This window comes from Strix uralensis, chromosome 5, assembly GCF_047716275.1.
Source record: "Strix uralensis isolate ZFMK-TIS-50842 chromosome 5, bStrUra1, whole genome shotgun sequence".
Lineage (NCBI taxonomy): Eukaryota > Metazoa > Chordata > Aves > Strigiformes > Strigidae > Strix > Strix uralensis.
The window spans coordinates 60,057,500-60,081,203 of NC_133976.1; positions in this window are offsets into that span (position 1 = coordinate 60,057,500).

Below are 23,704 nucleotides of genomic sequence, written 5' to 3' on the forward strand. Positions count from 1 at the left end.
TCTGGGCGGTGGTGTGGGACACTGGATAAGTTTCGAGCCACCCAGTGGTTGCTTCCACCATTGTGAGCACGTGGCGCTTGCCTTGGCGCGTCTGTGGCAGTGTGATGTAGTCGATCTGCCAGGCCTCTCCATATTTATATTTCATCCATTGATCTTCATTCCGCTGGGGCTTCACCCGTTTGGCTTGTTTGATTGCAGCACACGTCTCACATCCATGGATGATCTCTGTGATGGTGTCAATGGTGAGGTCCACCCCTCGATCTCGAGCCCACCTGTATGTTGCATCTCTGCCTTGGTGGCCCGAGGGCTCATGGGCCCACCAGGCTATGAACAGTTCACCTCTACGCTGCCAGTCCAAGTCCACCTGAGCCACTTCGATCTTAGCAGCCTCGTCCGCCTGCTGGTTGTGTTGATGTTCATCAGTGGCCCGACTCTTGGGTATATGGGCGTCCACATGGCGCACCTTCACAACGAGGTTCTCCACCCGGGCTGCAGTGTCCTGCCATACTTCAGTGGCCCAGATGGGTCTGCCCATGCGTTGCCAGTTGTTCTGTTTCCATTGCTGCAACCACATCCACAGGGCACTTGCCATCACCCACGAGTCAGTGTAGATATAGAGCCTCAGCCACTTTTCTCGCTCAGCAATCTCCAAAGCCAATTGGATGGCTTTCACCTCTGTGAACTGGCTCGATTCACCTTGTCCCTCAACAGCTTCAGTGGTTTCTCCTGTGGGATGCCACACTGCAGTCTTCCATCGTCGATGTTTTCCCACAATGCGGCAAGACCCATCAGTGAACAGGGCATATCGTTTCTCCTCCTCTGGCAGCTCGTTATATGGTGGAGCCTCCTCAACACGTTTCACCTCTTGTTCTGGTGACATCCCAGCATCTTTGCTCTCTGGCCAGTTTATGATCATTTCTACTAATCCTGGGGGGTCAAGGTTCCCTATTCGAGCCCGTTGTGTTATCAACGCAACCCATTTACTCCACGTGGCATCTGTTGCATGATGTGTGGAGGGAGCCTTTCCTTTGAACATCCATCCCAGCACTGGCAGTCGGGGTGCCAGGAGGAGCTGTGTCTCAGTGCCAACCACTTCTGAGGCAGCTCGAATTCCTTCGTACGCTGCCAGTATCTCCTTCTCAGTCAGTGTATAGTTAGCTTCAGAGCCTTTGTATCCCCGGCTCCAAAAGCCTAGAGGTCGGCCTCGGGATTCCCCATCTGCTCTCTGCCAAAGGCTCCAGGAAGGGCCATTCTCCCCGGCTGCGGTGTAGAGCATGTTCTTAATCTCCTGCCCTGTCCGGACTGGCCCGAGGGCCACTGCCTGGGTAATCTCCTGCTTAATTTGTTCAAAGGCTTGTTGTTGCTCTGGGCCCCATTTAAAATCATTCTTCTTGCGGGTTACGTGGTAGAGAGGGCTCACAATCAGGCTGTAGTTTGGGATGTGCATCCTCCAGAACCCCACAGTGCCCAGGAAAAACTGAGTCTCCTTTTTGGTGGTTGGTGGGGCCATGGCTGTTATCTTGTTTATCACCTCCATTGGGATGTGGCGACGCCCATCTTGCCATTTTATTCCTAGGAACTGAATCTCCCTTCCAGGCCCCTTAACTTTCTGTGGCTTGATGGCAAAACCAGCCTTCAGGAGGATTTCAATTATTTTCTTTCCTTTCTCAAAGACTTCCTCAGCTGTGTCCCCCCATACAATGATATCATCAATGAACTGCAGGTGTTCTGGAGCCCCACCTTTCTCCAGTGCAGTATGGACCAGTCTATGGCAAATGGTGGAGCTGTGTTTCCACCCCTGGGGCAATCGATTCCAGGTGTACTGGATACCCCTCCAAGTGAACACAAACTGTGGCCTGCACTCTGGTGCTATTGGAGTGCAGAAGAACGCGTCAGCGATGTCAGTCGTGGCGTACCACTTGGCTGCCTTTGACTCCAGCTCATACTGGAGCTCTAGCATGTCTGCCACTGCAGCACTCATCGCTGGTGTAACTTCATTCAGGCCACGGTAGTCCACGGTTAGTCTCCATTCGCCATTAGGTTTTCTCACTGGCCAAATGGGGCTGTTGAAAGGTGAATGAGTCTTGGTGATCACCTTCTGGCTTTCTAGTCGACGGATCAACTGATAGATGGGGACCAGGGAATCTCGGTTAGTGCAGTACTGCCACCAGTGCACCGTCTTGGTGGCAATTGGCACTCGCTGCTCTTCAACCTTAAGAAACCCCACCACCGAGGGGTCCTCTGAGAGGCCGGGTAAGGTGGACAATTGCTCAACCTCCTCCAGGACAGCTATACCAAAGGCCCACCGGTACCCTTTTGGGTCTTTAAAGTACCCTCTCCTGAGGTAGTCTATGCCTAGGATGCACGGGGCATCTGGGCCAGTCACAATGGGGTGCTTAGGCCAGTCCTTCCCAGTTAAGCTTACTTCAGCTTCTAATAGGCTCAGCTGTTGGGACCCCCCTGTCACTCCGGAGATGCAGATGGATTCGACCCCACTGTGGCTTGATGGCATCAGGGTGCACTGTGCGCCAGTGTCTACCCAGGCCTTATATTCTTGTGGTTCTGATGTGCCAGGCCATCGGATCCACACCTTCCAGTAAATCCGATTATCCCTTTCCTCCACCTGGCTGGAGGCAGGGCCCCTCTAATCCTGCTCACCATCACTCACTTGATCTAAGAGTGACTCCTGCAGGAATGACTTCCTGGTCCCCTCAAGAGGGTCAAGCATACTGTTGGCCATTCTATTCTGTCTGGGGGATTTCCGACTGGACACTGGAGCTGCATCTCTCTTGGAAGACTCCCCTTTCATGGTGGTTGTCTGTTTCAGTTGCTGTACTTGTGCAGCTAGGGCGGAAGTGGGCTGTCCATGCCACCTTCTCATTTTTTCCCCATGGTCGCGGAGGAAGAACCACAGGGTGCCCCGTGGTGTGTGTCTTCCACTGCCCTTCTCTTGGTTGGGGAAGCGCCTGCTTCTAATGGCTGAGACATCGGCCCGTGCAGGTGGAACATAGGACATGTCCTGTTTCACTTTCTGGAGCCTCTGAGACAGTTCCTCTACAGCTGAAACCAAAGCATGTTGGGAGGAAGGGAGAATTCCCTCATATTGCCGGCGCTGGATAATCACTTCGTCCACTGTTTGAGTCTGGGTGTCTCGCACCAGGACGCTACTGCTAATGCTTTGGAATATGCCTCTGGTCCACTTTGCAGGAACTTCTGCCACATCAACTGTGTGCAAGGGGCCTGGTCTGGATCCATTGGTGACTGCTCATCATTCAGATCACCATAGATCATGTCAAACACAGCCATTTCCCTGAGGTTTTGAATGCCTTTCTCCATGTCGGTCCACTTGCCTAACCGACATAGAACATCATCCTTGTAGGGGTACCTCTCCCTCACACCGAGCAGGAGTTGTCTCCAAAGGCTGAGGATTTGAGCCTGTTTCCCTATTGCCTTGTCAATACCAGCCTGCTTGGCTAAAGGTCCCAGCTGCTTGGCCTCTCTCCCCTCCAATTCCAAACCAGCAGCTCCACTATCCCAGCATCGGAGCATCCAGGTGCAAATTTGCTCGCCTGGAAGGCGGCTGAAATCCTTCCGCATATCTCGCAACTCACTCAGGGATAGAGATCGGATGATTATCTCCGGCTCTTCTTCCTGCTCTCCAGTGATAGGCCTGGTTCATTGTCACCCTGTACACTGCGAGGGGATTTTTTGGTATATTTGGTTTTCCGTATTGGGGCGACTGATATTGGTACTACTTGTCCCTCTGGCCCAGCTGCTGTGCTGGTGGAGGTGACTGGTACTAGCACTGCCTGTCCCCCTGGCCCAGCTGCTGCACCAGTAAGTTCACTTTCAGACCCTGCAGTCCTTTCTCCCCCTTGAGGGCAGTGAACAGCATTAAAGAAGCAAGCCCCCAGCACATCGCAAGGATTTGTGTCTCCCGGGGTTTGTCAGATTGGCAGCACACCTTTTCCAAACACTCCACCAGTTTATCAGGACTCTGCACTTGTTCGGGAGTGAAATCCCAGAACGTTGGGGGTGACCACTGACTCAGGCACTTGCCCATCTTCTCCCACACACCTTGCCATTTATAACTATCTGCCCTCAGGGCAGGTTTCCGGGTGGTGCTATTGTTGGAAAAGTACCGCATGGCCCAAAACAAGATCTGGTAGACATTCAGAAAGCATTGTGCCGCAAACACAGTGGCCAGGATGCTCCAGGGATAGCTGAAACTCTTAAAAACCGAGAGAATCTCTTCCCCTGGCTCACCCATAGAGGGGGTGAGACCCCAAACAAAAGCCCAGGCAGTGACACAAACAGGTACCCGTTCACCCCCACAAGCAGTGATACGAGCCCATTATAAGCAGTCAGTAGCCAGTACAGCAAAACAAGACCCTTGGCACATTTTCCACCGCCAACAAACACCAGCACTGGGAACACACAGGGGATATAAGGATTAATCCAGCCCCACCACGCAAGCAAATTGGCCAGCATCACAAACGTTTCTTATCAAACAAATGCAAATAAAACCAGAAAAATTACAGCTAACAGATGGCTCTAACACACCTTCTCCTTTTGTCCTTATCTCAGTCTTCTCCAGCCCCACGTTGGAGTGCCAAAGTTGTGATGGTTTATCCCCTGCCGGGGTCTGAGACCACGCGGCCGCTGCCCCTCCCCCACAAAGGGAGTGAAATACAAAGCCCTGAGACTGAGATAAGGAAAGGTTTAATACAACAGTGCAACAGCAACACAACAAGCAACAACAATAACAGTAATAGTGATAACAATGAACAGAGCAAAATATATACCGATACAGCAGTGAGAGAACCGGCTGCGCCAACCCACGCGATCACCAATTCTTCCCGCGCTCGCACCAGGATGTGCCATCAGCATGATATATGAATAACCTGGCTAGAGCTTCCCCCCCACTGCTGGGGAAACTTAACCCTATCCTGGCTAAACCAGGACACAGGACCTGTGAGCCCATGGAGAGAGGAGTCTATGCTTGAGCAGGTTTGCTGGTGGGATTTGTGACCCCATGGAGGATCCACACTGGAGCAGTCCATTCCTGAAGGGACCAATGCTGGAGCAGTTTGTGAAGAAGCCTGTGGGAAGGACGCACATTGGGGAAGTTCATTAAGAACTGTCTTCCATGGGAGGGACTCCATGCTGGAGCAGGGGAAGAGTGTAAGGAGGAAGGAGCGACAATGTGTGATGAACTGACCATAATCCCCATTCCCCATCCCACTGCACTGTTGAGGGGCCAGGAGGTATAGAAAATTGAGAGTGAAGTTGAGCCCAGGAAGAAGGGAGGGGTGGGAGGAAGGTGTTTTAAGATTTGATTTTATTTTTCATTACTCTGATTTTGATTGGTAATAAATTAAATTAATTTTCCTGAGTTGTGTCTGTTTTGCCTGTGACAGTAATTGGTGAGTGATCTCCCTGCCCTTACCTCGAACCACAAGCCTTTTGTTACATTTTCTCTTCTCTGTCCAGCTGAGGAGGGGAGTGAGAGTGGCTTTGGTGGGCACCTGGCATCCAGCCAGGGTCAACTGGCCACAGCTGCACAGACAAACCAGGTCTACTTCTTTTTGTTTGTGTCAATAATCTAGTCTTCATGTTGTGATATGGAATTGCTCAAACATCAGACAGAAAATAAGTTCACTCCACAATTTTAACCACAGCACTTTGAACACATTAACTGTTTTCTATTCCAGATTCATTTGTTATACATAAGATGTCATCTTGTAGCTTTTGTTTAATATAGAGGGTGTCTAGGTGCAGATGAGTTGCTGTTGCAAACACATAATCATTTTTTGGGATATCTTGCCTTTGGAGTACTGGATTTCAACACTTTAATGTTATACTAAGCCAAAAGGCTTATGCTAAGTTATGACAATGCAGTCATCACAGTGAATGTTCTTCAGGTAAACCTAATCTACAGCATCAATCACCTAATTCTGATATAATTAATAATAGACAGACAGGAGGATAGTTAGAAAAATATTCTGACTAACAGATCTTTTGTTGATGACGTGCTGAGGGAAACGTCAGAATAAACATATTTAAGCATAGTTAGGAGTTTAGATCATATATTATTTCTTTCTCTTTATAACACAAAAGGAAGGGCTCTTTCTGCCAGGCTTGTCTGATTGCTTGTGACGAGATTTGGAGGGGTGCCTTTAGAACAAATGGAAGTTTTTCTCTTCAGTGATCCCAGTCTGGTTGCCTCAACTGGGCATCAGTGAAATGTGACACAAAGCTCTCTTGATCACAGAGCAGGCTTCTGAAGGACAGTGAGATGAACAGTTTTGAGACAGGGCAGAGAAGACTCTTCCACACTAAGGAAAAAAAATGTGCCATCCTGTGCTGTCACCACCTATTCCATATGTGCCATAAAGCCTACCAGGAGCTGGGGTCGTTTCTGTCAACATGATGACTCAGGGCATGTCTCCACAGAGGGTGCACAGGGACCTGCTGCGAGGTGTGGGGTGTGAGCCATTTCTGGGCTGAGCCGAGTGAGCACAGCACAGAGCTGGAGGTAGCACCTTGTCGTAAGAGGTGCCCGCAGAAACACAAAGCAATCAGAATTACTTCCCCATTGTACAGATGGTGAGCTGACACACAGATGGCAGCGGCCAAAAAGACAAAAACAGCGGCATAAAAAAAATTTATGGTCAAGCAGGGTCTTGAACATGGATCTTCCAAGTCCCACGCAGGGGCTGCTGGAGGGATGGGAGCGAGGTGCTGGGCGTGCGGAGAGAGGGCTGTCAGGAGCAGGTGAATGTCTTGAAGTGACCCCAGGAGATGAAACAAAGTCAGCAGTCAGAAGGGACTGAGGACACACAAACCAAAGCTATGCTGTACTTAATCACCTTAGATGCTGCTCTTGCTGCAAGCCAACGCCAGGGTATGTGACACTTGTATGCTCCTGCCTGCCAGACTCACGAATGCTTTTACAACCACAATCAACTCCCCTAGGCCATCAGACACAGTTGTCTAGAATAATCAGACAATAGAGGAGGCAGGGAAAGAAAGAGAAAGAAAAGAAAACAGGGTAAAGAAAGGAAATGAGAAAGCTCTTTGATCATAGCCTTCTATGGATGGGATTTATTATTATTATTCTAATACCTTTTACCACAGCAGTGGGCCTTCCTCAGGCAGGAGAGGCCAGCTGGGACAAAACAGGTGCAAAGCTGGTCCACTTTACAATGTGGATTCTTACCTAAGAGGGACTGAACGCCAGCCATCAAATGCATTTCAGTTAGAATCTCAGGTTTGTCTCTGAAATATCAGACAACTCTGTGATTCAGCCAGCTATGCCCATCTTCCAGGTAAAGCCTTTTACTCTGTCTGTGGGTCTAAGCAGGCTGTGCTAGCACCCACTCCCTTCCTCTGGCTAATTCGTTGCTCTCATAGGAAGCAGATTCGTGAGGGAAGTACACTGCAAGGTTTCTGCACAATGGCTTTGGAATGGGAGCATATCCACCCCTACCTCCCCAACAACCTCCCTCTAACACAGGGAGCATTTCCAATCTTTTCTCTAGTAAGAGGAGAAGCAAGGTTGAATTTTCAGGGCCTTCTCCAAGGACCATGGCTGAGCATCACCAGCTTTCTTGGGGTCTAAAGGAGGTCATTGCTGAGGTGGATTCCTGGAAATTGAGTCAGATTTGCCCAGCACAAGCTATCTCATAGCAGGGGGAAGATTGTCATTAATACTGCTTCTGCTGGAGCCTGGTGGCAGGAGGGAGACCATTGCCTCAACAATTTTCCAACAGGCGGGAAAGTGGTTGTCAGCTATACCAACATCAGACATGAAGCAGCAGAGTCCAAGATGCAGGGAAAAAGCATCTGGGTTTCCTGAGGTCTAAGAGAGAAGACTTTTTTCAGCAGGATTCAAGTGACCCCACAGAGCAAAGGGCACAAGCCTCAGGCAACAAGCTGGTGGGAGGCAGCAGCAATATCAGCAAAACAAATTCTCATCAGCTGACCTTACCTTCCTATTTGCATTTTATCTGCACTCCCTAGCTGAGTGACATCTTCCCATCAAATGAAGGCAGGAGAAGGAGAAAGGCAGAAGCAGCCAGGGCTGCAAACTGCACTCATACCTTCCAGGCTAAGATATTGCTGCTCTTTCTGGATAGGAAAGGGTATTCTCATTTTGCAAATGATAATTTTAAATAGCTTTCCTTAAGTAACAGAGCAAACTCTGGCCACAGCTGAAATAAGCAGTAGCTTGCACTTGCCTTTTAAATGCACACTTTAACCATTATTATTAAATAATACTATTAAGGGAAAATGTAGATGCCCTGGCTGTGACAGGAGATCTATTATGTTGCATTGTCTGGTAAGTTTATGACAAAAGCTATAATCCTTTTAGGGCTAAGTGGATGAGATAGAAAAAAGGAAAAGGGATATATTCTTGCTAGGAGCTAGCTAAGGAATGTCCTGCCTAAAACCAGTTTTTGCACAACTGAAATTTTGCCATGAGAAATTTCAAGTTTGACAACAAATTCCAATTTTCCACCGAGAAAATGCAAATGACAGAGCTGCCTACCTGACAGGCATTTTTCAACGTTTTCTGTCTTCAGGGAGGCAGTGAAATCAACAGGAGCCATTTTGACAGGCAGAAAGTCAGCAGGCCAAACAATAAAATAATAAATTCTATTTTAACTTTTCCAAAGACTGTATGTGTGTGGGATTCCTACCTAGAATTTAACTTCTACAGCAAACATTGGTATTTAATTCCTCCCTTCAAAATATCTGGGGATGTTACCATAAAAGCTGGCAGAGGAACTCTCTAAGGCTCATTTTGGAGTGTTAAAAAACAGGCATTCTTTATTGCAGCACTGGGCGCACATGTGTATAGCTTCGCAAAAAGTGAGCGCACCCCAGATCTATAAACAGCAGCTAATATACAGTGAGATTATACATATTCATAACTTTTCCGAGAAATGAGTTACATACGCATTAGATTTCCTGGAACTAATTACAATATCTGCATCCTAATTATGCATGCACTTTGTTGCTGGGTGCTGGTCTCGAGGGGTCCATGGTGGTCATTGTTAGTCTTCCTCACTGTGTCTGCTGGTTGACCTCAGTGCTCACGCACGCTCACAAAGGTCTGTTTAGGAGGTGTGTGCAGCTATGTTGTGTCTTGAGCTGGTTTGTTTTAATTTGTCCTGTTCCTGTTATCTTCAAGAATAGTCTCTAACTGTCTTATTACTATCTTATCTTCAAACCCCTTTCTTCTTCACAAAAACACCAACTTTCAGCTGTGTTTGCACATTCCAGAAGCTACATTGACACTGACCTGATTTATTCTCAGTAAAAAAAATGTTTAGCAAGACAAAAAAGCAAGATGAAAAAAAAACGTTAGCAAGATGTTTTGGCTTACAGAGAGCACGACAGCACTGAACTTTGTGTGTGGTGCAAGAAGTGAAGAACCTGAGGCACAGAAGATACTGCAAGCCAGAATTTCTCAAGTGACACTGGCTGCTAAGCCTGACCCACATTTTCAGAAGAACTATTGGGTTTTTATCTGAACACCAAAATAGCCAGCAAAATCATAAAAGAATAGATTAATTTAGATCAGAAGGGACACTTCTACATCACCTTGTACAACTCTCTGCTCCAAGCAGGGCCAACTACAAATTAGATGGGGTTGGTCAGGACCATACCTACCTGAGGTTTGAAAAATCTCTCAGATTGCACAGCCCTTCTGGACCACTCTTGCAGTGATTTCACCACACTTAAGGTGAAAATTTTTCCTTATATTAAATAGAAATTTCTGTTGTTGCAAATTGTGACCCCTGCCTCTTGTCCTTTTTCTATACATCCCCTTTAATAGTAGTAGTAGTAGTAGAGATGAGCTAGATCCTCTCATCCTTATCTTCTCCAGGCTGAAAAATCCAGCTCCTTCAGCCTCTCCTTGTGCAACCTTTTAACCATCTAGATGGTCCTCCACTGGACACACTCCAGTTTGTATCTTTCTGGCACAAAACTGAACATAGTACTCCAGATGCAGCCTCAAGAGAGTTGAGTAGAGGGGAATAACCCCTTCCCTGGACCTATTGAGGCAGAGCTGAAGGGGGTGAGTGAGCAGGATGCCAGGAAAAAGAAAAATGGTCTGATTTCTAAGAAGGTGTTCAGCAGAGAAGTCCTTATGCAGAATATCACATTATAATATGAAGAATAGAGTTGCAAAGGCAGCAGCAGAAGCTGCATTTATCTAGACATTTTCAAAAGAGATCGTTCAGGCAAAATTGGAGGGGAAAACTACTCCAAGCTCAAGTACCAGCTATTCAGAAGTAGGTGTAGAAATGAAATGAACCCTCACTTTTTGGTTCAGATTGCTATTTTAGTGCAGGACACTGCCTAACCAAACATGGTTTATGATGATTGCTCCAGTCCAGCTAACCTTAACCTGAGTTAAAGGTGTGTAATATAACAGGGAGTAGAAAAGTAGCATCACTTATGAGGTCTATTATTCCCTGTCAGGTTAGCAGAGACTAATCACCATGACTCTTATGTTCTCTGCTCCTTAGTCTAAAGTAAGCTCTTTGCACTGTGTTGTAAGTCTATGAACTGTTAATCTCTTCATGTTGTATTTTTGGCCAAATCTGTACAAAACCACATGGTGGTTTACTGGGGTTGAGCACGCCAGCCTTTTCTCAGTAGCCAACCATTGGTTTACCAGTGACTCCAGCAACAGCATACAGGGAAGTGAAATGAAAAAAAGGAAAAGCAGAGGATTGTTGGAACTGTTGGGTGGATGTGAGACTGATCAGAGCCAGGAAAGCTTTTAATAAACATAAAGGTTTGCAACGTGAGAGTGATAACTAGCACAGGGGCAGCGAAGGGGAATGTCCCAAAGACAGAGTGTTCAGGGCCATATATGCAACATACCATGCTCTCACACTCATTCTTTCCCTCTTCCTCTCTATCTCCCCAAAGACAATTCTAACCTAGTGTTTGCACAGGAGCACTGCCAGTAGGGATCCCTGAAAGGACAAGCCAAAGCAATACATCCCTGGAGTACCCTGAATACTCTCACACAGCTTTTTGCTAGGCTGAATGAGAGAGCAATCCATGACTTAATCTTCCTGCCACTCCAAGATTGTTCCCTGCAGTATATTTTACAGTGCTTTGTCCAGGCTGGTTTTAAAACATCCAAGTGATGAGAATTCTACAAGTTTACTTGGGGAGCTATTTTACAGGCTAACAGACAATACCATTAACACTATTTCTTGTCACAAGCATCAGCAGCTCTCCCATAAATAACTGCTAACACTACAGCTAGTCTACAGGCCCAGGGAAGGTGAAGGAATACAATCAAGGAGTCAATATTCAGGTGAATAAAGGAATAAAAAGGTAATGGAAATGTCTGGCTCTTCCAGGAACATATGGTGTTTAGTTGGGCTATGGACACTTGAATAAGTGACAGAGAGGTAACCGGTTACCTCTGCACTCATCCCTGAATAAATGTGAGGTAATCTGAGAAAGCTCAGACACAGAGGGAGACCAGGCTGCTCAGGCTGCTGAGTTCAGCTGTGCCAGGATCTAGCAGAGTTGGCTACAGACGACTCCATTCCCCTTTAAGGCCACCCCTAAGTAAATTACCTCACATGTATGATGGAGTAAAAGTATAATTAGGCAGGTTGCTGCAGAGCAGCTTAGAGTGTTCCCTGTTACTGCTTTATATCTAAGGAAATGGACATATGACCGAGTAATATCTTATTTAATGTATCTTAGATTCTTTTATTGAAAACAATGAGTGAAACCTTACAATCCTGTATGCAGCCAGGTCTGAAGTGTTCTGCATAAATGAAAAAAAATAATCCCTCCTGGCCCCTGCTGGCAAATCAGCATCTTTTGTAAGCAGCAGTGTACTCTGTATGGCTACTAATTCAGCACTGATAATGGCTGTGACACCAGTAGATGCTTTTAAAAATTTCTTGCTGCAACATTTCATTCAAGGTCCCCCTTTGGCAAGTAATTCAATAGTTTTACTGTAACACACTGGGCAATGCCACCTCCGTTTCTTTTGTTCCTTTTTAGAGGTCCACGTATCTCAACTCTTTAACAAAGAAAACCTGCTGAATGCATCCTGCAGACAGCATTTCTTTCAGAATACCACCTCCCCCTGAAACAATTAGCAGGCTGGTGCATACAGCACCAGTGATAATCTCACTGAATGACACACACAACAACAGCTCTAAAGACAAGATGATGCCTCTCTCACAGAAAACAGCAGCAAGCTATTCAGGGAGAATTCAGCAAATACAGAGCAGCCCATGGTCTCTGGCTTTAGAGAGAGGCCATCTGACCTCAAGAGTCTGTTCCCTCTTTTGATCAACATGGAATGGTTCCTTAACTGTTTTCTTGTGATGGGACCAGTGTAGTTTAAGCAGTCCTGGATCAATGCTTCCCCAGGGACCTTCTTCCACATCTTACTAGAAAAAAAAAAGTTTTTCTTAACATTCAAACTTCACAAATTTTCCTTCTCTAAAGTTCATCCTATTATGCAATGCAAAGTACTAAGTCTGCACAAAGTCTCTTTCTCTTGTTTTTTTCCTTGGATTTATTTGGAAGTGATTATCATATCTCCTCTTAGTTGTTGCTTTGCCAAGATGTACATAGCTTGCTTTTTTAATCTTTCCATATCAATCAAGCCTTCCCGCTAGCTAATAATAATTGTGCCTCCTCTCTGAACTCCCTCCAGCTTTTCAATATTTTTCCAGTGACACAGTGCTCAGAACAACACAGGAGATGCCAGCTGCATTTGCAGCTGTGTAGAGAAGGTGCTTCATTCATCTGCTCTGCTGCCCACCTGTCCTACTGCCTTTCACTGTGACACCTCCAAGAGCCAAGGGAAAGCAGGTTTCAGTGCTGGAGAGATGTCAGACCAGTAGAGAGTTCCTCTGGATATGTTATACCATGATTCCCCCTAAGAACTAGTACTATACCCCTCAAGGAGCATGTGCTGCCTATTCCTGGGTGGGTACTGACAATATCATTCTAAATATTGATTAGTTATTGTTACCCTGCTTTGGTCAAACTTTCTGTGGCAGCACCATCAGAGACCCAAACAATCAATGGTGCAAACTCTGTGTGCAGAAAACAAAAATTATTTTGACTTTTTTTTAAAAAAAATATGCCACATTATGAAATCTTTCCTGATTTATTTATTTACTACTTAATCTAATAAAAAATAAGTTTGTGATTCATACTTAAGTCAAAGCATTCAATTACCAAGCCAAATTCCTGAAAACCTGAGCATGTGCTCAGTTTAGCATCAAAATATGTTTGGTATTATAGGAAGAGCTATCAAAGAGAACATACAAAAATGCATTATTATACTTCTATCTCTGTTTAGCAATCAGTTTACTATTAGGGCTGAGACAACAACAGATGTCTTTGGCTTCTGCAAACATTGCAAGCATTGATTTGTCCAAGAAGTGAATTCTCTGTCACTAATTGAAGATCATATCAGGAGAATCACAAACAGAAGTCATAGGCAAAAGACAAAGAGAAGAGAAAAATGAGAGAGTGACAAAGGAAAAATATGAAAGGACGCTTCAGGTTTGCTAAGATTTAAACACACAAAAAGGAGGAGATAGAAGAAAATATATGAAACCTGAGGTAAAATGGTATTCTGCTGTCTCAGAAGCAGCACAGGCAATGTTTAAAGTTGGGTTCAGAGTTCTCCATCTTCACAGTGCTGAAACCACCAGAAGCAGACAGTTGCCACAACATGGGTAATATAATACTTTGCCTAATGACTGATTACACAGTGCCTGTAGTTATAGTCAATAAACCAATTCTGCTGGGTTGATTTGCCTTTTTCAGGTTTTCTTTCAAACTGTTAACAAACAGTTAGCATTCATCACCTGAGATCTGTAATTAAGTTTGGATGCATTTCTGAGAGATATGTTCTCACACAACTTAGAATACCTGGTTTCTTGGAGGAATCAATTTTTTTTTGGCCTGTATTGTGAAGGGAATGAAATTAGATGGACGATATAGCATCTTCTGGCCTTAAGATCCAGAATAGTTACTCTTTCTCAATATTTTCCCCCTAAATATTCTAAGCAAGATCTAGTAGTTGCATTACTGTTTTTGTTTTTGTTTTAAATGAATAAGTCTATGCCCTTGCCCCTCACTTTTCTCTGAATGCTTTTGTTTTTCCTTTTGATTCATCCCTACTAGGATTTGAAACTCCCCCTAATTCAGCATTGAATGTGAATTTCATTAATGCATTGTTTATTTTTCTTCCAGACCAATTAATGAGGGTGATAAATGAGATAGGACATAACACTAAACCCTGTGGCACCCCAGTAGCTACCTCCCCCAAATTAAAACACTGCCATTTATCATTACTATTTGCTAATGTTCTTTCCGCCAATTTGTAGACCCTGTGGCAGTGCTCCTACTGAAGCCAATCTCAATTAATTATTCAAGTACATTCAGGGGAGATGCAATATCAGATACTTTATGTAAAACCAAAATGCAGTATACCGACTGAATTTCTAGTAGGCACTACTACTTTAATTATTTTAAAACCTTTAATGTCTGTTTGTGAAGATTTATTCTTTTATTATTTGTACTTTAGTGGTGCCTGAAGGATCCAACTGGGCTGAGGACCCATTGTCATGTTTATTACTAAAATTTTATCTCTAGCTGTTTAGTGATTCTCTTTTCTCATCCTGTCTCTCATATTTGCTTCATTTTCACCCCAAGGATAGAGTTTAAATTAATGGAACTTTAATTGCCAGGATCATTGACAATTCCTTTTTTAGGAAATCAGGTACATTTTCTGTATTTTGCATATTTGCTGCTTCCACTTTGTCTCTTAAAAACACTTATTATGAGTCATGTTTGCATGAAGACAGGCTCCTCTCTCTTTCTTTACCATGCATCTGCTCCTGCTGTGCATTCCACACTGGAGTCCATATCACTATAATCCTGTGCCTGAGAAGTCTCAGAAAGTTGCATGGAGATGACTGATGTCACACTTGGAAGATTAAGTAGGGAATAAGCAGCAGGAGCACATCCTCTCTCAGTAAACTGAGACCCCATCTTGTCTGTACTGGAAAATGCCAGAGACAGATTTTTAAAAAATATCATGGTTCTTCTTGATACAAGAAAGAAAGCCTTTACATGCCAAACTGAAAATATACTGATTCAAAAGGAGAAGGAGAGGAATGGATATTTGAACAAACCTGGTTACATCCTGAGCCCAAGGAGAGATGAGCTGTATGAACAGACCTCATACACCAGCTTTGATCTTTGGAAGACTACATTTACAATTGCCCTATTTTTTGGTTTTTGGTTGGTTGTTTTTGTTTGGTTTTTTTTTTTTGTTTTGTTTGTTTGGTTTTTGTTTTTGTTTTTCTTTTAAATAAAGGAGATTAACTTCTTCACAGTATTCCCTGTGTTCCCTTTCCTGGGACAACCTGGTAGCAGTGTCTGACAGAGACCCCATCTTCCCTTGCACCCAACAGAGAGTGAAGCCCAGGCTGGAGACTATTTCAAGGAAACACTGCAGAATCTTCTCCTTGGTCAAAGAGCAGAGCTTGGAGGAAATATTTTTGCCTACCCCCTAAAGACACAGGATGTATGTGACTAAGCTAATTTTTCCCTCCCACTCGTACACCACCAGTCTTCCCAGCACTGCTGAAAGTGTCCCATCTAACTGTTCCTTTGCAAGGAAGCCATTTCATAGTCTCAAAAAGCCACAAATCAGCTGTGTTCTGAATTTTTGTAAGATCCTTTATCTGTCACAGGACAAAGAACAAAGGTTTCCAGTCCCACTGTGTTCCTGCAGATGCTGTGGATCAGCTTCCTTAAACAAGGTACTTAGTGCTGTGATGGCATACTCCTTCATGGTGCTTGAGGAAACCAAACCTGGCCACTCAGCAGAATCTTGCCTGAGTTAGAGCTCTGGGCTAGTGCTGGTGTGGGAATCAGATCTCAAGCCTAGCCCATCCTGACTCCTGAAATAACTTGTTACTGGCTCTTATTATCCTTCCAATATAAATGGAAATATTTAGTACCCCTCTTTCAAAGATTCTTCATTATAACAAGCAGCTGCCTTTGTTTTTTCCTCTGCTGACAATTATGTGCAGGCTACTGGCCAAAGGAGGTTAGGTCTTATTTTAAGCTCTATACCCCATAAGTAGACTTAGGATTCTGCATCTAAACCTGAATTTCATACCACCCCATCTCAGCAAAGTTGTGGACGTCCTGTTCCTGGAAGTGTTCAAGGTCAGGTTGGAAGGGGCATTGAGCAACCTGATCTAGTGAAAGATGACCTTACCCATGGCAGGGGTGTTGGACTAGTTGATCTTTAAAGGTCCCTTTCAACCCAAACCAGTCTATGATTCTATGATTCAGTTCAGGTTTGTTTGCTGTAGAGGAAACCAAAACAGGGACATCTGAGTGTGAGCTACAGTTGAGAAAAGCTCTTAACTTTTTCCCTCCTAGAGCATGCAGTTAGAGTAAACCCACTTCTTTTAATGATTTACCCTCTGGGTAAACCAGCCTGCTTCTCCCTAACCCTGGTAGTATTCAAGAGTCAATAATTCAATTCAAAACAATGCAGTGACAATGAGGTGAAATTGTTTTAATGGTGTTTACTTGTTCTTAATGGTGTGCTGTATCCCTGTCTCCCTGTTACAGGCAGAAGCAGATGATAAAAAAGGGAGAAACTACACAGTAATGCAGAGAGTAAAATCAAAGAAGAGACACTCCTGTTGAGGAGTTTGAGATGAAAAAGAGACTCCTGCTAGTTTCTGAAAACTCAAAAATGTAGGATTTTTACTGCCACAGTTGAGGTCTTTCTGCCAACAAGGACCTAACTGTAAAACCAAAGAAAAATTCCCCAATTCAGAGCAGTTCAGAACCCTTTTCAATACAACCATTCTACCCACTAAAGAAAGTTTTTGGCCAAAACAGGATAATTCTTTGCTTCCTGTCTCTTCTTTTCTCATTCTTTCCAGATTTCATATTCCCAAATGTAGCATTTTTTCCCCTCTCAGAGAACGTAACTGAAAAGGGAATGCATCTATGCCCGTTACCTTGGGAGAGGAGGCAAAGGAAGAAAAGGGTGGAAAACTGGTCTTTATGATGATTTGTACAAGTCTCGAAGTTATGCTGGTCTGAGTAGCTCAGCAGGGCACAGGAAGCCAGCTGCAGTGTGAGGGCCCAGGATTTCCTCACAGCCCCACCATACACCTTCCTCCAAGGGTGTAAAGAGAGACAGAATAGTATCAGTTTTAAATCTCTGCCTGCCTATTTTGGTCAGCTTTCAAAAGACAACTGAAAACTGCAAGCCAAGGTGTGCTTCTGCCTTTTCATTTCTTTAAACATGCTGCATTGATATTGTGTCCATATGGTGTAACAGCAGCTTCTGCAGTCCATGAGGGAGCCTGCCATCTCACAGACATGTGGCCAACTGTGAGACCATGATGACTGTCACTGTTGCTTCTCCAGTGTGGGCTGAACTTTCAGATACTACAAATTTCTGTTTTATGGAAGTACTGGAGAGGTAAATGAGAAGTCCTGACCAATGTGCAGGACTTGGTGACTGTCACAGAACTGTTGAGAACAGTGGAAGTACTGTATTTAAGTCAAGTCTAATATCCCTATTTCTCCTGCAAGACCCAAAAGGCCCACTATTGTAGTGATGAATTTTAAAAAAGTCTAACTACATGAAAATGAAGGAGTCTTGTTAAAAAGAAGCTAAAACAAGTGGTTAAAGTACAAAATTCCTTTTTTTGGACAGCATTGAGGCTGTTCAAAGATACCATGCTGGATGATAGCAAACGCATGCTACAATAGCAAATAAATGTTTGAGAAAGACCAAAAGATGACATGCCTAGCTTACCAGAAGTGTAAGGGAGCTTTCTCAGAAATAAGAAGGTGTTATTCAAAAAACACGAAGTCGTGTCCTACTAAAAAAAACCCAAAAAACAAAAACCAAAGGAACAATAGGCTGAGAATGCTGAAATCCCTATCATGGGATAAGAGTGAATGTCCTCATGTGGACATGTAACTAGTCAAAAGACAGGAAAGAGGGTAAGAATAAATAATTTTTTGTAGAGAAGGTGGTTGTCAGTGGAGTTTCACACAGATCTGTTGTTCAGACCCATGCTGTTCATGAGTGCATAAATGTTCTAGAAAAAGAGAATTAATTGTGAGATGTTTACTAATGCTAAATTATTCTAAATAACAAAAGACATGTCTGTAAAACACTGTAAAAACCTCTCACTACAGCAAGCAACTGTGCGTAAAGTAACAGCATTTGAAGCAATGCATACTGGGAAAAAAATCCTAATTTTACATATATAATGATGGGTTCTGTGCTGTCTATTACCATCAGGAATGAGATCTTCTGGTAATAATAGATAGCACTACAAAAATGTCAGTTTAGGGTACAGCAGTAGCCAAAAGCAATCAAGATGTTTGAAATTTTGTGGATGGGATAGCAATCACAACAGAAAATATCTTTATGTCACTAAAAAATCCATTGTGCACCTGCATTTTAGAGACTGAGTGCAGTCTGGTCTCTTGGTGTCAGAAAGAACATAGCAGAATCAGAGAAGGTGCTACAAAAGTCAGCAAAATAATCAAAGGCATCGAATAGCTTTTCCTATGAGCTATACAAAATATACTAGGACTCTTCAACCTAGAGGAGAGACAGTGGTGAAAAAGCATCATGTAGATTTGTTAAACACAGGGAGCATGGAGAAGTCCTGGCCGTTTATTGACAATGCAATTATGTACTGTAGAAAGCAAACAAGTACTACACCTTATGATGCAATCTTTCCAACCTTCGTGCATAACAGGTGTTCACTGATATAATGAAAAAGTCCAGCAATACAATTGCTACAGTTGAATTAACATTAATTATTGCAGAACTGCTTGAGATGAAAACATTGTATGCACCTAGGTGCCATGATTTTATATCATAAAAGCAGATAACTTAAATGACTTAGTAAGTTCCCAAACACTTCTATATATGCAGCAAATTGGACTGCCTGTCTGGGAGTTAGCTTCTGAGGAATTGCATGGTGAAATAACATTAAGGTAACATTGTAGGAGGAGCTGATATGTTGTACTGGTTTAGTTCATAGGCTGAATCCCTGAAAGTCCAGCCAAGCTGAGCTGAAAGCACTCCAGGTTGCCAATTAAAGTTTAAGCCCACATTACACTAGTTAGTTTAAGATTACTTTGCATTATAGAGCTTCCCATTGGAGTATAAATTGAAGCAAGATAGCAGATGCCTGTACAGTTCATTGCATGGTTTTGCAAGTGCGCAGCTTGAAATGGACTCTTCTAATACTAAATATTCAGTGACAGAGTCTAGTAAACAAATTCACTGGCTATACTTGTTTATAGGGTATTGAGAGTGCAATTAAAGTTTCCACAGAGAAATGTGCCCCTGCACATGCATGCACACACAAGTGCAGACACCCACGTGCACACAGACAGAGGAAGTCTGTGAGTTTTTCTGATTCCTGGGATGAATTTGCTATAAGCCTCCTGTGCTCAAATAGTGGGTGGGATATACAGGGCATACACACAAATGAGAAATGTAGTTCCAGCTGAACTAAACCTTTTAAAGTACTTGGAAATATGAGTGATATCTGCAAGAGCATTTGCAATGGCTTAAGGCAAGTGAGCTGGAGTGGTGAGTTTACAAAAACTAGAGATGAGAAGGCCAGGGTCTGTCTATCCTAAAGCAGTGACTCTCACAAGGTAGCTCTTAGTGGAATCCGTGTTTTAAATCCATGGTTTTATAGATAGAGGAATGCATGCCAGGGAAAGCCATTCTTCCGCCGCTGGTTACAACTGCAGCAACTTAAGCCAATGAGATTGCCTTGGTATCCTGCAGCAGGAGAGAAGGGCTCCATGGTCCATTGTTCACATACTGCGTGTGGACTTTCCAACTGTGCTGGAAGGACTTGGCTATGAGGTTGTCAACTTGTCCCAAAACATGAGTCATGGCTGCTCCACATTCTTCCATCTATAAGTGTTTGTTCAGCCCTCTGGAAATATCTATAAATCCAGCAGGTATTGCTATTAACACATCATATGTCTCTTCCATCTTTGTACTTTGTCTTTCTATATGAAATACCCAACTGAGCCTGATACAGAACCTGTTCCTTCCCCAAGTCCTTCTCAATTATTCAGTACCAGCTAGGCTGAATGCATGTGCAACCCCAACTGCTGCAGAGACAATCCTTCTATATGAGGGGGATATATAAATAGGGTTCCAGTGCTTACACAGACTGTGTTAAATAAAATATGGCCTTCAGTTCAGGCAACTGACCTACTGACTGTTAAGGCTCCACCTAACTCAAGGCTTGGGCTTACACTGGAACCCCAGCTTCTCAGCTGACAATATTTACTTATAGGCTGGAATATGAGCAACTTGCTCTGTAGGTAAGAAAATGCAGACAAAGCCCAAGAGTTCTCCAGCCATCCAGCCTTACATCTTCATGTGCGGTACTGACCCGGGTGCCTTGAGACACTTAGCTTCACATAGGTCTCAAAGCTTATAAAAGCTTGTGCTTTCCTTCAGATAGCTGCTCCTAAGGTTAAAGTCTAGTGGTCACAAGTGGGTGACCCAAGTAAATAGAACCTGTCTTGGAGGACACTGAAGAGCAGGTTCAGAAGAACAATAACCTGTGAATACTGTCATTTCACATGGCAGTGCCCAGCAGTCCTAGGAGAGGTTGTGTACTTGTCCCCTTGAGTTTATATGTACAAAAAGTTTTGGAGGTAATTGAGAAAAGAAAGGAATGTGAGCTTCATCTTTACATGATACAATTTTTAATGAGATTATTATGGAGAGAACACTTGAATAAAACGCTAAGGTCACACATCCAGAGGTATCTGAGCCAGAACAGTGAAGTCTAGAAGTAAGAACTGTGTGTTTAAAATACTATAATTATAACTGAAAATTGTACTTCAGCCCAAGGCTTTACAGCAAAGCTGTAAAAGAGTAAAATCAATTTTAATCTTTAAGGGCACTTTGCTACATTCTTCTCTTCAAGGCTAAATCCAACTAGGTCAGTCCAGGTAGGAGTTGAAAAAATATGAGCTCTTTCTCCCTGAGCAATAAATATTATCTTCAATATCAAAAGCTGGATTGTTACCAAGTATGCTGCATGGCTCCTTGGGGAAGCTCAGTCCTGGGTCTGAGCATCTATCAGAGCTGAACAAAGGCATCCAGGGTGGGTGGAAAGTGTGCTGGATCAATAGAGAAGAAAATTTCTCACCCGTGACCTTTGGTGATTATCAAGCAGCAGCAACAGTTGCTGCTTTCTTGGTCTTAATGTGGGTCCATTTACTCTTGCTGTGGATGTACCCCCAGGTGGAAGGCTGTGGTGGTTTAGGTCCTGCTGGGACTCGAGACCACGCTGCCGGTGCCCCTCCCCCACCCTCGTACCGGACAGGGCAGGGAGTGAAATACAAACCCCGGGGTTGAGATAAGGAAAGTTTTAATACAACAGTGTAACAGCGTAACAGCAACAAACCGAACAACAACAACAACAACACCAATAACAATAACAATAACAATAACAATAACAATAACAATAACAATAATGAACAGAACAAGAGGTATACTGCAAGGATACAGCAGTGAGGGGACCGAACAGCACAAAGGCTGTCCCTGCTCTTTCCCTGCTCTTTCCCACGCTTGGGTGCCTGGACCTGACGTCAGCATGGTATTGAATAACCTGGCTAGAGCTCCCTCCCCACTGCTGGGGAAACTTAACCCTATCCTAGATGAACCAGGACAAAGAGTTTCTTATGTGAAACTTTTGTCTTGGGGTTCTGCTTCTTCAGATCCCAACTGAGGAAAGCTCTCTTGATTTGAATTGATACTAACCCCACAATTACACACTGCAAACCTGCTAGCCCCTGGTACAAAACCTTGCAGGATCGCTTCTACAGTGAGGGTCACAAAGCTGACCTCAGAGTTCAGAGCTTTCTCTGTCCTTGTTTTACACTGGAGATGAGGGAACAGGAAATTGGGCATAATTAAACTTCTGTCATCCTGTGCTACTTCATGTGTGGTAGCTTGTATCCCATCTGAAGATGGGCATGTTGCTATGGTTTCAGGAATAAAGGATGGACATCCGTATTCCTTTCGGCTAGTGCTTCTGTCTTCTTATACTACACTAAAAAGCAAAAATGAGTTCTTGAGATAGAAAGATCATCACAACAGAGATAAGCAAAAAGTCTTCCCAGAAAGCTCAGACATGCTTATTTGGGCCTCCAGTGGCCATTTAAGAATGCACTTGCTGGTAACTCAGTATTGTTAGATTTGGTTGAATAATATTCAATGTATAATTTATTTGACAAATTTTACAATTTTTTAAAAACAAATTGCTCATCTAGTATAAAAAAAATATTAACAAAGATGTAGGACAGAATGAGTTATTAAATATATTCATCAAATAAGTTGCTCAAGTTTTGCAATATATCTGAATAAATTATTCAGTTTATTCATTATTCACTGAGTAATTATTTTAAGCACTCATATAGTGATATTAGTGCACTGATGTAAGTAGTGACAAAAATGACAGGTCTTCTGATGGATCTATGATATAACTAAGGCTGGACTAAGGCATGGGAAAAATGGACTTCATACTGAAAGGGGAGTTTACTATTAATTTGATGAGTTTTAGATTAGAGGTGGGAGATTTGTGCTTATGCTTCTAGTTCCTGGAATCAAAGAACTCCAGAAGTCTTTTTTCCTGTAAGACTGGGATAAAGAACTTGTTGAGATTCAAGAAAGCTAAGTGCCGGGCCCTGCATTTGAGTCACAAAAACCCCATGCAAAGCATCTGGAAAGCTGCCCGGCAGAAAAGGACCTGGGGGTCCCGGCTGAATATGAGCTGACAGTGTGCCCAGGTGGCCAAGAGGGCCAATAGCATCCTGGCTTGTATCAGAAATAGTGTAGCCAGCAGGTCTAGGGAAATGATTGTCCCTCTGCACTCACCACTGGTGAGGCTGCACCTTGAATACTGTGTTCACTTTTGGGCCCCTCACTACAAGAAAGGCATTGGGGTGCTGGAGAAAGAAGGGCAATGAATGGTCTAGAGCATAAGTCTTATGAGGAGTGGCTGAGGGAACTGGGGTTGTTTACCCTGGAGAAAGGAGGCTCAGGGGTTACCTTAATGCTCTCTAACACTGAAATGAGGTTGTAGTGAGGTGGGTCTCTTTTCCCAAGTAACAAGAGATAGGATGAGGGGAAAAGACCTTAAGTTGCGCCAGGGGAGGTTTAGATTGGATATTAAGAAAAAATGCTTCACTGAAAGAGTTATCAAGCATTGGAACAAGCTGCCCAGGGAAGTGGTTGAGTCACCATCCCTGGAGGTATTTAAAAGATGTGTAGATGTGGTGCCTAAGGACATGGTTTAGTGGTGGAGTTGGTGGGGTTAGATTTACAGTTGGATTTAATCTTAAAGGTGTTTTCCAACCTAAATAATTTTGTCACCAAACGGGATAAAAGAACTTATCAACACCAATGTGATGTAGATAAGCAGATACTCCTTTATTAATGGCCGGGTGCACAGGGGAGTCATCTCACCAACAACGCACACCTAACTCGTGTAACATGCTGATTATAAAGGATACAGTAATACATAATAAACAAGTTCTCATACATAAACATGATAATTCCCGT